This window comes from Eschscholzia californica, unplaced genomic scaffold (genome assembly GCF_041429995.1).
Source record: "Eschscholzia californica isolate CP2 unplaced genomic scaffold, dmEscCali1.0.p SCAF_5, whole genome shotgun sequence".
NCBI classification, from domain to species: Eukaryota; Viridiplantae; Streptophyta; class Magnoliopsida; order Ranunculales; family Papaveraceae; genus Eschscholzia; species Eschscholzia californica.
The window spans coordinates 25,565,095-25,578,718 of record NW_028238472.1 but is presented as its reverse complement, the minus strand read 5'-3'; the positions used below and the strand labels follow the sequence as shown (position 1 = coordinate 25,578,718).

Here is a 13,624-nt window from a genome sequence, read left to right as displayed (position 1 = left end):
AAATCAGATGTTGAAATTTGTTAGCATGTGTGAGACTTAATCATGTCCCGTTGAGCTGTTGGAAACTCGTTTGGAGGGAAACAATATCCCCCCTCCTTGGCTCGCTAGCTTTTTTCTTTTTTTTTTTTTTTGCTTAAAGAGAAGGTATTCATTTTGTTTAAAATGGTTAACATGCAACATATGAGACTTAATTATGTGTCGTTGAGCTGTTTGAATCTCACTTGGTGTCATTTTTTTTTGTTGAAAGAGAAGGCATTATCATTTTATCTCATAGTTTGGAACAACTGTGTTGAAATTTAGTAGCTGTTGAGACTAAATTATGCCACGCTGGAAACTCTTTTGGAGGGACACAAATCACATCCCCTCTCCCTGTTGGAATTTTTGTTTAAAGAATGCCATCATTGTCGGCATATGTCATTGTTTGGAAGAATTGACTTGATTACTGTGTTGGAATTTGTTCGCATGCGACAAATAAGACTCAATCATGTATCATTTAGATGTTGGAAACACTTCCCGCGGGAAACAAATACTGGATTTGTTAACCATATTAATGTCTCTTTAATTTGACATGAAACCCATTGGGGTACTGTTAAAGAGCATAAATATTGTCAAAAGAGAGATGGGTCTTCAAATCTTGTCTTATCTATCCCCGAAATCCCACTTTTTCAATCACTGGTGAAACAGGTGCAATGCAATGCTTATGATACGACCCCCTCCTCTCCCCACTCCCCCCGCCCCCTGACGGTTGTTAGTGCGGAATGAACCTGCATTTTAAATTTCAGGGAATAATAGATGGGTAGCTATTAAATACAAGCACTACGAAATTAATCTAATTCCCTTTCCATTTTATCAGTACAAAATATTAACCATTAATAAGGATACCATTTCAAATAAATTGGACTTTCTAATTTTAAAAACTAGATTAACTTTCCATTTTTTTTTTATCATTACTAAATACTAATCATTATAGTAATGATACCATCCGACCTAATTTGGACTTTCTAATTTTAAAACTAGATTCACTTTCAGTTTTTTTATCATCACTAAATATTAACTAGTACTCCCTCCGTCTCAAATTAATAGACCCAGTTTCTTTTTTAGGTTGTCTCAAAATAAGAGATTCATTTTCCTTTTTATCATATAAAATTCATTAAATTTCCAACAGTACCCTTTATCTTTATATTACACGTTTGTGCTCAAATATATATTGGCCAACAACCAAAAAGGTAACTAAATCAAAATTACTTAACTAAGAATACTTACTTAATTTTTTTTTTACTACGAATATTTTGTTCTTTTATTTTATTCGATTAATACATACACGAATTAAAAAGAAAGAAACAAATCAAATTAAAAGACAATGACATCAATTGGTTAAAAATTGACTAACAAATACATGGAAGTAAGAACTTTGTCAGACCATTCTTTCAAACTTGATTTTGCAGAAATTCTAAGACATTATCAAGTAAAACACTGTCACATTCAAGTTGAGAAGGAAGATTTCCATTGTTTTCTAATTGTCCTTTACTCATGTGTGGGATCTTATAGTTATTGACCCCGTGCACTTTCATTATCTCGATCATACATTGTTGCATAGTTAGAAAATTATTGAGGATCTTTGACGTACGATAAGTTGTTGAATGACTTCTCCACTGCATAAATCAACTCATCAATGTTCTTGGGTCCTTCTTTTTTTTGAAAGAGTCAGCGGGGATTAAAGGGACCCCGACCCTTTTATTGAAAACACCACCGTTCATACAACCCTCATTATAGAAGAAACCTATAATGAACCAAAAGTCCCCAAAGAAAAAAACCAACAATTAAGACTCTACATGCCAAAATTTCCTAAGTCTAATGACACCTCTCACATCCTGTGAAATAATATCAGCAAGTCTGCTCGGCAACTGCTTAACATTTAAATGAATCACTCCACTGCTGCTCAGCCTGGACAAGAAATCAGCAGCCTCATTTGTCTCCCTATACACATGAGTAACTTTACAGCTCTCAAAAGTCTTCCACATATCTGTCACCTCTTTAAGAATACCCCATACTTTCCATGGAGCTTCCCTGTTGACATCAGACAGCAGCATCACCACCAAAGCAGAACCCGAGGCCACTTCAATCCTCTTAAGTCCCAACCTCTTAGCAACCTCAAGCCCAATTAATACTCCTTGAAGCTCATGAGTAAGAACATCACATGGTACAGTACAACCAGCACTAGCAGCCAAGACCTCTCCTCTATCATTTCGAAGGATTGCACCATATCCTGCCCTAATGCCATCCAAAGCACCATCCGTGTTAACCAGCACTATCCCTTCATTAGGAGCCTTCCATCTCAACCCCTTGAATCCCTTCCTAACCATAGGTTTATCAACATTCAACTCAGCCAATAACCTATGATTCTCAGAAGTAAACTCAATCCTGCCCTCCGAAGAAATCATTTTGATCACTATCTCCTTCTTTATAATAAGTATCTCAGCCTCCTCACTCCTACTACAACTTTGAAAAGATCTCAAATTTCTCTCCCTCCATATGTGATAAACGAAAGCTGAAAACACCATTCTACCCATCTTATTACAGAACTTATCTCCCTGAAAGTTAATGATACACCACCTGATAGCACCCTCCTAATCAACAAACACACAAGGACTAATACCCAGCAGAAGCATTAGCCCCTTCCAAACTCTAACTGAGAAAGGACACTCAAACAAGACATGAAAATTAGTTTCATCTACTGTCCCACAGAGATGACAACTCCTCTGAACAAGAAAGCCCCAAGAATTCAACTTCATGTTTGTCTTCAACCCCCTCTGCATAGCCACCCAAGCAATAAAACAGTGTCTAGGGATAGAGCACCCAGACCATACCAACCTATGCCACTCAACAGTAGCAGCACACCTCTGTCTCACATGGTCATAAGTAGCTTTCACACTAAAATCCCCATTACTACTCACTGTCCACACAACTCTATCTTCATCAACCTTCCCTATAGAAACATTCTCCATGGAACCTAGAATAGGATCCAATAAGTGTCTCAAGTGATTAGGAAAGTTCCACATCCCATCCTTAATAATCTCAGCCACCTTCATATCTAGCTTAAGATTAGAAGCAAACCTTGCATTCTCCTTAAATTCAGAGTAAAGAAGCCCCTTAAGATGCCATACATCAAGCCAAACCTGAACATTATCACCCTTACCTATCATATGAAAGATAATGGATTTGGCCCTATCCCTACTGCCTAGGATTCTTCTCCAACACCAGGAGCAGTCATGAGGTATCTCCATCACCCAAAAACTCTTCCCCTTCACCAAATTCTTCTTGACCCATCTAACCCATAGAGAGTTCTTACCACTCACCAGCTCCCAAACATGCCTGAGGTTCATAGCATCATTAAGAGTTTCACTGCTTCTAATACCTAAACCTCCCTCCTCCTTAGGCAAGAAAACAACATCTCTCTTAATAGTAGGCCTCTTGACACCCATCTCCACCCCAGACCATAAGAATCTGAAGAATAGAGCATTAATCTCCCTAAACACCCTCTTAGGAAGCACAAACACTGTTGTCCAATAGATAAGTACACTACAAAGCACTGCCTTTATCAACAAGCATCTCCCAGCAAAAGACAGAAACCTAGCCTTCCAAGACTTAATCCTCCCTTGAATCTTATGGATGAGGGGAATACAGTCATTATAGGAAAGCCTACTAGCAACTAGAGGCAAACCAAGATATCTAATTGGCAAAGAACCCCATTGAAACCCCAAAACAGCCTGAACTTGCTCTTTCTCCCTACAATCAGACCCAGCCCAGAACATGGAGCTCTTATGACAATTAGCACCAAGACCAGTACCCTTCTTTAGGCTCAATAACACCCTATTAAGGGCTGAAGCAGACTCTTCATCACCTCTAAAAAACACCATCAAGTCATCTGCAAAGCATAAGTGAGTAATTTTTTGTTCTTTGCATTTGGGATGAAGGTGGAATCTACCCTCATTCTCCTCTTTGAGCAACAAGGCTGAGAACACCTCCATCACCATAACAAACAAATAAGGGGATATAGGGTCACCCTGTCTCAATCCTCTTTTCCCATGAAAATACCCATGAGCACGCCCCATTAACAACAATAGAGTATCTATGTGTGGAAACACAAACAAAAATCCAATTAACAAAAACCTCAGGCAATTGAAATTTCCTAAGAATCTTGAGCAAGGAAGACCACCTCACAGTGTCATAGGCTTTCCTAAGATCTATTTTAACTGTACACCTAGCCATCCCCTTCTTCTGAGTATAGTTTCTCACAATCTCATGAGCAAGCATGATGTTGTCTTGTATGCACCTCCCAGAAATAAAAGCAGATTGGTTCTCACTCACCATGGAAAACACAACTAGCTTCAACCTTTCAGTTAGAATCTTAGTAATACATTTATAGATCACATTGCAACAAGAAATAGGTCTAAAGTCCCCAAGAGAAGAGGCATTAGGAATCTTAGGAACAAGAGAAACAAGAGTGGAATTTACCTCCTTCAGCAGCTTCCCAGATTTGAAGAAGTTTTGGACAGCAAGTACAAAATCATCTCCCACTATCCTCCAGCACTTCTTAAAGAAATAAGATGAAAAACCATCAGGTCCTGGGGCCTTCTCAGAACCAATGGTAGACAAGGCATGAAGAACTTCATCTCTACTAACAGGTTTCACCAATTCCAAGCTCTCACCATACTCCAAGGGGTGTTGGAACTGAAAGGAATTCAAAATAGCATCCTCCTCCACATCACTCTCCTCAGTCCCTAGCATTCTCTCATAAAAGTTCACACATTCTTGAATCACCCTATCCTGGTCCTCCACCATCACTCCATCATCTCCCACTACCTGCTTAATAGAATTCCTAGCTTTCCTCTCCTTAATAGTATTGTGAAAGAACCTGTTATTCCCATCATCCAAATTAATCCATTTGACCCTAGTCTGTTGCTTAAGCATAGCTGCCTCCATATTTGGCCAAATGAGCATAATTCTCTACAGCTTCTCTCTCCACCCTCCTCAATTCAACTTAGAAGGCTCCCCCTGTATAAGACCCTGCACCCTCTCCATATGATGCCTAACAACACTAACTTGATCAGGGAAATTCTTAAACTTACCCCTTTTCCACTGAATAATGCAACCCTTAACAGCCTTAAGCTTAGAAACAAATCTAAACATAGGGTTACCCTCAAACTTGCCTTGCCATACCTCTTCTATCATCTCAATAAACCCAGTCTCTTCCAACCAGCAATTAAAGAACTTAAAGGGTTTCCTGCCCCTAACCTCAACATCATCAAGATTCATAATGGCTGGAGCATGATCAGAAGACCTGGGCAAGTCAAAACAGACCTTAGACCCAGGAAATACTTCCAACCAATCAATGTTGATTAGCACTCTATCCAACTTAGCCCAAATACCATTCTCCCCCTCCTGCCCATTATACCAAGTAAAGAGAGAACCGGAAAAAGCACAGTCAAACAAACTGGTCCTCTGGATACACTCTGCCAAGTCCTCAAACTGGTTAGCCCTCACTACCTGGCCACCCATCTTCTCATCACTACTCACTATAGAATTAAAATCACCCAAAAACATCCAAGGAGCCTCAAAGGACTCACAAAGATCTATCATATCCTTCCACAAACTCTTTCTCATCTCTTTAGAGTTCCTACCATACACAACAGCAACCAAACACTCCCTTCCATCCAACATTCTCACCTGAACAGCAGGACTTGGTCTGTTTTAAACAATAGCTGGACATCCAAGACCCTTAAGTCCCACCCCAACCAAATTCTCCCACCATCATCCTCTTCATAGTTATCTAAAAAAGTCCAAAAGGGACAGATACTTCTCTGCACAGCTACCTTATTCACCTCCTTCACTCTAGTCTCTACCAACCCCACCATAGACAACTTCTTAGTTCTAACAAGATCCCTAACATCCTTTATTCTAGGAGGATTATTCAGCCCCCTCACATTCCAACTAGCTAAACTAACCATTGAAATTTCTATAAGGACCCCTACCCCTCAACCCTGGCTTTGCCATCCTACCCTCAACTCCTTTGGTAAATAGAGCTACTATATTAGCTACTCCATCCCCATCCACATCATGAACCCCATTCTCTTCAAACCCAGCATCCACATCTTCATTTAAACACTCCTCCTCAGACATTCCCACCCCAACTGTAGTATCCTCCTTATGCTTATCTTCCCCAGACTTAACCACACTCACACACTGTCTCTTTATCCCTTTAGCCAGCTCATTCTCCTCATTGCACCCAGTAGAAACTAACCCAGTATTAGGACCAGCCTTCTTGTTCCTCTTATTAGTAACCACAGGCCAACCAGCACCACTATCCTCCATTACTTCATCAATCAGGCTCAATCCAGCAGGTTGTCCAGCTCCCTTCACACCCTTTGCCAAGTTCAGCACACCAGGTGACTGAACCTGTACTCGAGTTGGCCCCAAACTCTTTGTAGGGGGATCATGGAAGGTCCCAATCCCTGAGCACGAGCTGGAGCATTCATGGGGATACTAGCTGCTGAACTAGATTGCCCTACCTCATTAACACTATGCCTAGGATTCTTCTTAGGCTTCTTACAAGCAAACTTATCTTCAGATGGTGTGGCATTTCGTCGAACACTTTTGAGGCACTTACCAATAGAGTGCCCAAAAGACCCACAACCTGCACATTTCATCGGCTTCCAAGCATACTCTACTTGCAATTCCACTCCTCTCACTCCGTCCACCAACAGGGGTATTGTCGAAGGGAATGAGCTCTCCTTCCCTATCTCCACAAGAACCCTAGCAAAACTCATTCTAGTCTTAAGCTCAGTAGGACTGTCCAACACGATTGGAGTCCCTAAGTTGCTCACTATCTGAGCTAGACCTCTTCGATTCCATAGAAAACCAGGGACTCTCCTCAAACACACCCACACTGGAAGAGACTCAATCTCCTCAAGCTCTTCCTCAATAAACAACTTCCATGGACGCACAAAAAATAAACGACTAGCAATGTAAATAGGTTCCAGCTCAAGAACTCTCTGTCTATCTTCATCCAAGTCAAAACGAATAACAAAGGAAGACTCACCTTGAGCAGTGATGTGCATCTCTCCCTTCGGTTTCCAAATTCGACGTAAAGAGTTACGTACAAATATGAAATCCAATCGTCTACCAATGAAGGAACCCACCAACCAATTCTCACATTGTCTAATATCCTCCTCATAATCCTTTGTAGAAATCACCTGAACTACCTCCTCATTAATCACAGTAGGAGGTACAAAATCCATTTTCTCACGAGAAACTCTTCCATTCTTCTGGAATAGACCAGACCAGCTCGAACGGACCTTGAACTCACCAGAATACTTCTCAGAGCACCTATCTGATTCCCCTTCCCCATGAACTTTCTGTTTCGGTAGAGACTCAGACCCAAATGGACCTGAATCTCCACCACCAGAAGGAGTCGTGCCTCCCTTTTAGCCAACATTTCCCTTCAAGAGAAACAGTCAGCTAAAGAGAAGCAATCGGACACAGAAACCAAGCCCAAGCAGACAACAAAACCGGTCAATAACCCAAGAAAATCAGAGAAGAAGATAGGCGGCGCCGGAAAGTGGAAGAGCCCTAAAAAATCTCCCAACCCGGGACTTTCTCTCTCCAACCTCACCTGCTATAGTTTCTCTTGATCATTTTCATTCTTGGGTCCTTCTTGATGTTGTAATGACTGAATAGCTCGAAAAAATCCAAGATCTAAGACGTTCAAATCCGGACTATTTGATGGTTGGCAACCCAATTGAATATCAAGTCCAATGTTTGAGACGGCTTGGCGAAACTCAACATCATTTGGGCTAATGTGAGGTTTTGCATTATCTTGCTGAATATAAATGGTATCCGAGAGACGATCAAGCGGCCATTTTTCTTTTATTGTCGGCAAAAATTTTTCGATCAAGAAAGATCGAATAACATCTTTATTTACAGATGTTATTGGTTTCGTCTCTAAAATATCGGCAACACGATTTTTAATGTTTTTTTTTGCCGGCACTTTACATACCAATGGAAAAATTCCAATTTTTCCTGAAAATAGTTCATTACCTTCGAAATCAGTTTTTGGTCTACCGACAGGTGCAATATACATAACCTTACTAATAAACCGTTTACTTTGACAAGTACGATGCGGTTCTTCTTCTCCGGGGAGGAGGTAGTATTTTTGAGTTTCTTTGGTCATGTAAAACCATTTCTCATCAATATGGATATAGTTGTACATATTGCGAAAAACTGGATTGGTAGTAAGACTATTTGGATCAAGCATCGACAAACAAAACCGAAGTCTTGTTTTCTTGTTTTCATTTGTCAAAGACGGTTTTAGAGCATTTGAGTGTGGTACAAGCATACCTTCTTTTATTCGTCTATGAAGTGTATCTTTTGAAACATGCAAATCATTTGACATGGAACGAATATTTGTGCGTCGTTGTGGACGAAGCTCTTTAATTTTAGCGGGATCAATTTGAATTCTTTTTCGACCAACACGCCTAGAAAATCAGTGAGATACGTCAACAATTTCTCCTTTAGCGATGCATTCTTGAGCACGATTCCAAATTCGATGTATGGTTTTTCTATCCCGCGAAAATAAAGTTGCCGTTTCACTAATTGTACCTTTCCGTAGTTTGCCATTATCACTTCTTATCCAGAGGTAATCTAGAATATTTTGACGTTCTTGATTTGAAACTTTTTTCTTAGAACCAAAGGTAGAGGGATTCAAGTGGAGATCGGACATTGAGAACTAAAGAGATTTAGAAAGTATGGACTTGAATTTCTAGTTTGGTAAACAAAAAATTACTCTAGCTAAAGGGTACACTGTGTATGAAGATGAAAGTCATGACATATACAGAGCTCAAATTTTTGTATTCTTTGTCTAAATCAAGTTTTGGCGGCATACTTTTTGATTGATTAAATCTAATTTTACTCTCAAAAACAAAATTTAAGTTTCAACCAAATTTTACCTCCAAAAAAATTAAATTTAAGTTGGATATAAATTTACCTCCAAAAAATTTCAAGTTTCAACAATTTTTTTGTGAAAATATTTGTATCAATGGAGGAATTCTATAGAAATCTATTTGTATTTGCTTGATTATTGGTAACAATCTAAATTCGAAGAAAAAATACCATCCAATTTAAAAGAAAAATACCATCTAATATTAGGAACAATTTATCTTGTTACTTAAAATAATTTGACTATTAAATTGAAATCCAATTTTCCTCCACCTATTTTCGGTAAAGAAATTCATTTTAGATTTAGTCTAAAAAAAGAATCACACAAATCTGAACATTAAATGAGGGTATAAGTGGAAGAAAAAATACGTGAAAATTTTGAAGGATTTTAGGTCTGGGTCTCTTAATTTGAGACGGAGGGAGTAATAAGGATCCCAATTAAATTACGGTTTCTAATTTTAAAACTAGATTCACTTTTCATTTTTTATTACTTCGAATTTTTTTAGTTTATGTTCACTTGGACAAATTTAGAAAGTATTTATGACTTTGGGTCACAACCAAGTAGTTTTAGATTTACCGGCCCTACTCTATTTCTATAAATACATACATGTAAACTTGTTGACTTATTATTTCTAAATTTGATGGACATAACTAGTAGAGGTTGGTCCAAAGAGGATATGGTAAATTCTGTTATGGTAGGACAACAGATATCATGGTGATACCATATCATCCTCTTTTTCGGACTCATTCTCGTTAAATATTTGTGTTCTTACCAAATTTAGTTGTGTTTCTTGTTTCTTTCTCTTTGTCCCTCAATATTGCATTGTGTTTTACAGATACTTGAAAATATAGAAAAAAAAACTAACTAACAATTAATTGATAATCATGCATTTACATAGTTCTTTTTTTTTTTAATTGATTAGCGTCTCGAACCCTTGACTTCGTACTCCTGTATGCAACTAATTAACAAATAATTTATTGTTGTAGTATTGTTTTTCCCGTTATAATTGTTTGAGATATTTGTAAGACTTTGTCAGTTTTATGGCTTTAAGGAGGAGGAGATGGAGAACACAACTAAGTTTCATAAACATAACTTGAAGTGGTTAATATGGTAATAGGTAGTAGGGTAATGCTTATTGAAGTTCTAATAATGTTTAATAGCTAGGTGTCTCCACCATCAACACTGGAGTAATCCCATTATGCCAATAAATAATTTGTTTGATTGTTATTACTGTCGTTTGCTGTGATATTTGTAAAACTTTGTAGTATTTTGTTGTTTAAGGAGGGGTTGAGCAACACAATTGAGGAGTTTAGGTCATTCGATTTTATGGACTATGGTGACAACCCCTTCTTTTGACTCATTCCCATTTTAAGTTTTTTTTTTGATAATGATAAGCGGGAGATGCCCGAACTGAAAACAATGAAATATAAAATCAAAAGACAGCAAAAAAACAAAATTACATCATTTCATTAGCCCCACCTTTTCCTCATTCTCACTGTCCCCCTAGAGTTCGCATTAACGATATTGACTAATTCCACCGGAAGTTGACTAATATTCAAGTGAGTCACCCCCGGTCCGAGCTTCATCTTTGACAAGAAATCTGCAGCCTGATTGGCTTCTCTATAGATATGAAAAACTCGAAAACTCTGAAATTGACTTCGAAGCCTCTGAACTCTCTTCCACAAACGCCTCGCCCTCCATGGTAATTTCTGATGTGGTTTTGCAAGAAGTAACTTGATATTCATCGAGTCAAGACCAAGTTCAACTTCCTGCAATCCGACACTAAGTGCTAACTCCAAACCCAACTCAACGCCCTGTAGCTCATGTATGAAAATAGTCTGTCCGTCAACCTGACCTGTGGCTGCTCTCACAACGGTCCCCTCCGAGTCTCGAATAATGGCTCCATACCCCGCATCCACCTCGTTCAATGCACCATCCGTATTAATCATGTATCTCGCTGCCGTCGGCCGAGTCTATTTGCATGGAGTGTAAACCGGCTTTTGGAGAGAGATAGTAAGATTCCAGCGATCAATGGTTCTCCGATTCTCCTCCGTATCTTCAAACCGTTTGGTAATGGTATTCAGCTTGATCCTCACTTCATCACAAATAGTGTGTATAATCAACCCCGGTGGCATGACATTACTTCTAAATACTCTATTATTCCGCTCCTTCCAAATATGATAAACATAGGCATTTAGAAGCAAACGACCCACTCGGGCAGCGATAGAAAGCCCACCAAAATGATTAATACACCACTATAGCTCCCCTTCCCAATCTGCAGCACGTACTCTCTGGAATCCCATCTTAAGTAATAACGATTCCCATATAATCTTTGTGACTGAACACCTAAAGAATAGGTGGAAAACCGTTTCTTCATTCCCCCCCCCCCCCCCCCCACAGTATACACAAGTAGTGTCTATAGCCATACCCCAACTAGCCAGAAGCGATCTGGTTTTGAGGCGTTGTCGGAAAGCAAGCCATGTGATGAAGCAATGTTTGGGTATACCCCCCGGTGACCATACTAATGAAGTCCAGCTCAATCGAGTTCCTCTAGGTCGAATAGCTTCATACGTCTCTTTGAGAGTAAACTCTCCATTCTGGCTAGGCGTCCAGATCACCTCATCTCTTAGAGTACTATCTACCACCACCTCTCTAGCCTCGACCTCAATAGTCCCTAACATTGCCTATCCCTTGTCCTATAATATTGCATTAATAAGGATCCCACCTAAATTTTACTTTCTAAATTTTTGTATCTAAATTAGACTTCCTAATATTAAAACTAGATTCACTACCCATTTTTTATCACGTGTTTTTTTTAGTTTAGATTCACTTTGATAAATTTAGAAGACTCTTCCTATATTCCTAAGTAAGACGAGACGATATAAGAGGCAAACTTAAGTATCGGATAGGAAGAGAACCAGTACCGAATTCCAGAATACTAGTTATATCACTCTGACCTTGGGTCCGAATACCAACAAAGAAAACCGTACTCTTGAGCACATTGGCCTGCAACCCTGTCGCCCGATGAAAACCAGTTAACACACATTTTAGGGATTGAGCCGAACCCTCGTCTCCCCAGAAGAAGACCATGAGATCGTAAGCGAAACAAAAGTGAGTAAATTTCAGAACTCGACACTTCGGGTGTAGGAGAAACCGACCTGCTCTTTCCTCTCTATCAATAAGAACTGCAAATACCTCCATCACTAACACAAACAAATATGGAGAAATCGGGCAGCCTTGTCGTAGGCCTCGCTTCCCATCAAAATACCCATGGCTTCACCATTGACCATAATCGAGAACTTAGACGTAGTAACATAGGCTCGTATCCATTCTATGAATATCCTTGGAAAAAGAAACTTACCAAGGACTGAGAATAGAGAAGACCAACAAACTGTGTCATACGCCCTCTTAAGGTCAATTTTAACCGTACACCTAGCCGAGATGTCTGGTCGGTGGTAATTCCGAACAATCACATGGGCGAACATGATATTGTCCTGAATAGTACGACCAGAAATGAAGCTGATTGGCTCGGACTGATCATTGAATAAATAACTCCCTTCAGCCGTACAGTAAGAATCTTGGTAATGCATTTATACACCAGATTACAACAAGATATCGGTCTGAAATTTGACACTGAAGAAGCATTATCTATTTTAGGAATAAGAGTCACAAAGGTAGAGTTTACCTCCTTGAGAAGTTTTCCGGTGTTGAAGAACCTCTGAATAGCCCCCACAAAATCATCTCCTACGATCTTCCAACACGCCTTAAAAAAATGGGAAGAGAACCCATCCGATCCCGGCAATCGATCAGAACCAATAGTCTGTAAGGCAGCACAAAATCTCATCTTTAGTCACCCTCGTAATGAGAATGGCTCCTTCAGCGTCTGTAAGCGGGCATGAGAACTCCACATTAGATATGGGGTCTAATGCTTCATTATCCTCATCCTCTCGACCAAATAAGTCCCGATAGAAGTCCACACACATATTAGCTATCTCCTCTGGATCCTCGGCCACCGAACCATCCTCCCTAGTGAGTCGAGTGATAGCATTCCGAGACTTCCGCTCTTTGATGGAATTGTGTAAGTTGTATTGCTATCATCGAGAGTAAGCCATTCAACTTTAGCACGTTGTCGAAGCATTGCCGTTTCAGCCCGAACAATGTTACTATAGTTTTCAGTAGCTACTCTCTCTTGCCTCGTAACACCGGGTTTGTTAGATCCCCCTGCAAATGAACCTGCACTGAATGTAAGAAATTCCGATTAATGGTTACCTGGTTTGTCACCCCCTTGAACCGAACTTTCTTCCATTCATTCAACCGAGCCTTCAAAGCTTTGAGCTTTGTCACCATACGAAACATCGGGTTACCCCGTACTGACACCTTCCATACATAAGCAACATGAACGTGGGATCCTCCATCTAGGCATTAAAGAACCGAAACGGAGTCCGCCGGTGTATGTTGGGTGCAACGAGTGGTATAATAATAGGGGAGTGATCTGAATCCCCAGCCGGTGGAAAATCTGCTTTAGCTAGAGGAAATGAATTCAGCCAACTACTATTAATAAGTGCCCGATCAATCTTGGAACTAATGTTCGCAACTCCCATCTGCCTGTTGGACCAAGTATAGAAACAA

At 39.7% G+C, this 13,624-nt stretch overlaps 1 pseudogene; it reads right to left on the bottom strand.

Annotated features, from left to right (window-relative positions):
* Nucleotides 1–1,427: 1,427 nt before the first annotated feature.
* LOC147537981 (uncharacterized) lies at nucleotides 1,428–8,230 on the bottom strand (annotated as a pseudogene).
* Between the last annotated feature and the right edge of the window lie 5,394 nt (nucleotides 8,231–13,624).